Here is a 4,044-nt window from a genome sequence, read left to right as displayed (position 1 = left end):
CCTCCACCAATGGGCGCCACAGCTCTTCACCGACATCAAACTGGTTTTCGTATTTTATTTTCAACGACATTTATTTTCTCTTTTGCATTCCAGATAGCTTATAACCTACTAAAACACAGTACTGTGTAAATAGTCATTAATTGTCGCTACGATGAGAACATCAAATAAAGAATTTCATTACCTTGACAATGAAGATTTAAGCGTATTTCCAATTTATTCTGATTTAATCGCAAAAAAAGGAATTCTTGAGCTATTTAAAATGTTTCATCTTTCTTCTTTTCATGGAGGGGCAGAAAAGGTTAGGCACGTTTCCTATCACGTAAGGCTTCTATTCACTAACCTCCTGCTGGGCCCAGTCAATCCCCCTACTGGACTCAGTCGATCCTCCTACAGGACCCAGTCGATCCTCCTACTGGACCCAGTCGTTTCCCCGACTGGACCCAGTCGATCCTCCTACTGGAACCAGTCGATCCCCCAACTGGACCCAGTCGATCCCCCGACTGGACCCAGTCGATCCTCATAACGGGATCCCCAGTAAGGAGATTGACTGGGTCCAGTAGGAGTATCGACTTGGTCCATTCTGGGTATCAACTGGGTCCAGTAGGAGGGTCGACTGGGTCCAGTCGGGGGATCGACTGGGTCCAATCGGGGGATCAACTGGGTCCAAGTCGGGGAATCGACTGAGTCCAGTAGGAGAATCGATCCAGTAGAAGGAGGATCCAGTAGTCCCCATGTCATTAGTTCGATCTGGGAGGGGGACCTTGATATAAGCCTAATGTATACATATATATTCATAAGGGGACCTGTGGCTGAGTGGTCAGCACTCTGGATTCGTAGTCATATGGCTCGGGTATCGATTCCCGGTGATGGCGGAAACAACAAAGGGGCAATTTCTTTCACACTTATGCCCCTGTTACCTAGCAGTAATAAAGTACCTGGGAGTTAGACAGCTGCTATGAGCTGCTTCCTGGGCATATGTGTGTGTGGGGGGGGGAGGGAGGAGTTGATTGACTGACAGTTGATAGGCGGGCCGAAAGAGCCAGAGCTCAACCTCCGCATGCACATCTAGGTGAATACAACTAGGTGAATACAGGCTGCCTGTCCCCGACAAACCGAATTGTTAAATTATTTGCCTGTGAAATTTATCAGTGTTATGAAAGAGAGGAATTTCGTAATTATTATATACATGCCTCGAGATTTCTTACGAACTCATTATAAGTATGTGATCTTATTTTATACTAAAAAAGAACACAAAGTTATTTATAAGTGTATCTTTTTTCTGGTTATCATTAATCAGTTATGCAACCGGGAAATAAGTTGGCACTCGCATAGATCAGCTGGTGCCAGGGTTGCCAGATTGGGCTACAAGTAGCGAATTGGGCTACTTTTGAGAGCCCCGCGCTCCCAAATTTTTAATTTCGCTACTTGCTACTTTTTGGGCTAATTTAAAAGCAAGTTGGGCTAATTTGGGCTATTAATGTTAACCAACTCAATGATGCTTATTTATGGCCAGATGCAACATAAACAAGCACCCCGCGATAGCAGCCATAGACTGACAATTTAAATGCGAGCACAGCACGCAGTATATCCTTTTACGACCAAAGATCACATTCACTCCAAAAAATCTTCCACTTACAGGCTATTCATGCCTGTGCCACCTCTTGGGTAGCTTAATCTTCATCAATCAATCATAAATAAGGAACAACGATTTCATGTTCAGTTCACGGGAGACATCTCCCGTCACGCAGGGTGCAGTTGCACCTCCACAGATCTCCAGTATCAGCTCTTGATACTGGTAATGGCTCAAAAGGGCCACCACTTACGGGCTATTCATGCCCGTGCCACCTTTTGGGTGGCTTAATCTTCATCAATCAATCATGTTCAGTTAGTTTAGTTTAGTTCATTTATTATGCACCCCATACCCATCTTGTGGGCGGTAGTGGAAAGGGTTACAGAGGCACATAATGGGCTCAGGGACTGAACCCCCACAATTCATTTAGCTAAGTAAGTTACAATCTTGATGAGCTAGTTACAAAATTCAATATAAGTCGTCACATCAACATTGGGTTCGAGATCGACCTCAAGTACAGGTTCTAAATTAAGCAACTGACATATGTGGAGAGCTAGTGTCACAATTTATATGTTTGTCCTGCACACCGCCCCCCATCCACTAGGCAGCGGTGGATAAGTTCAACAAGCCACAACTTAGGACAGAAAACAGGAGATTTTTTTCACCCATGTGGGGCTTAACAATGCACAACTACCAAATCATCAACATTATCTTGGAGTCAGAATCCACCAATCACTGATAATTGTACAACAAGTGGAAGCTGCAGTTATGAAAGCAAACCAAATCCTTTGGAATAGTCAAACGAAATTTTGACGAAGGAAAAGGTAGTTATACAACTATATAAATCTCTAGTGTACTTCCACTTGGATTATTATATCCACGCATTGAGACCTCATCTTCAGAAAGACATATCTGCTTTGGAGAAAGTTCAACACCGGGCGACTAAAATCTTTCCCGAACTAAGTCGACTTTCATACCGGGAGCGGTTGAGAGCCACAGGGACCAGACATGACAGGGCTGCTCTCGGCGAAACATTTAAATTACTGAACAATTTGGAAGATATTGACCCAGAACACTTCTTCAAAAGGCTAGATGTAAGACCAACAAGGAGCAACGGTTTCGAGCTCAACAAGCCACACTGAAGGATGGAAAATTTTTGTTTTCACCCATAGAATTATAACGTTGTGGAAACGCATACCCGCCAAAGCCGTAAATGCCAAAACATTGCTCGATAAAATCACCAGGGCAAATAGGGGACATTTGACAAGTCGTCGGCTTCCTATCCTCACTGAGAGATAGTGACTGGTAAATTCAGGTAAATCTTAGCTAATTAAATAATCCTGAAAAGTTTGCTTATTGAAGGCAGTGCTGTGTTAGCAGCATTATACTCTCTGAGCAAAGCAATGCACTGTTGCCCTCCAACCCAGATGATGGGCACTGGGGCCCATGAATGTGGACCTATATTTACAACCACGTTCTCGTCTGTGGACCCTCCCTACTTTGGTACGGCTCTCAGTGTGCTTGGTAGAGTTAGGAGGGTGTTTGGTTAGGTGAGGTATTTGTTGACCAAACCACACACTAGAAAGTGAAGGGACGATGACGTTTCGGTCCGTCCTGGACCGTTCTCAAGTCAATTGTGCATTCTCACAATCTAATATATTTCAGCCACGTTATTGAGACTCCTCGTCTGCAGGTGTTTGTGTGCTAGGTCAGTATAGGTACACAACTGGTTGGGTTCTGGTTACACTCGGACACGAGACGATTCGGCTAAACTCATTATTTTCTGTTTTAAATCCTGATGTATTGTTATGCTAGGCTGTATTAGGTTATGTTATTAAGGTTAGGCTGCATTGGGCTCGGTTGAATTAGATTGGTTTGATTTGGGTTACGTTAGGTTGGGTTGAGCTTGTTAGTCAGGTTTCAAAATTCAAAATTCCACTACACCACGGAGCAGTCTCTGTGACGCAGTGGTACAGCACGCGCCCGGCTCTTCGTTAGCCCTTCGACCTGGGTTCGTATCCTGGCCGGGAAGGATTGACTGGGCGCCAATCCTTAACTGTTCACCCAGCAGTAAATAGGTTGTTAAACAATTTGGCGGGTCGTATTCCGGGGAAAAAAATTAGGATTAAGGACCTGCCCGAAACGCTATGCGTGCTAGTGGCTTTACAAGAATTTAAAAACTGTTTTTTATATATAAATAAAAAAAAATCCGCCGACGAATCTTCTTGTGTGCGATGAGACTTAACGACCGTTCCTGAACCGATTATGTGCTTCGATGAGACTTGTATCTGGCATAATTAAAATCTTAACTTAAATAATTCGTTTGTTAGACAATATATGATATTCAGATCTATAAATTACTTTAGAAAGGCCTATAATGCATAAAAATATTAATTTACACATTCCAATATACGCTAGGAATTTCAATGTGGCGTTCAAATAATTTTAGGCAGGGAGTCTCTGGGCCGGTTGGT

This window comes from Procambarus clarkii, chromosome 7 (genome assembly GCF_040958095.1).
Source record: "Procambarus clarkii isolate CNS0578487 chromosome 7, FALCON_Pclarkii_2.0, whole genome shotgun sequence".
Taxonomy (NCBI): domain Eukaryota; kingdom Metazoa; phylum Arthropoda; class Malacostraca; order Decapoda; family Cambaridae; genus Procambarus; species Procambarus clarkii.
Note: the sequence above shows the minus strand (reverse complement) of the source record.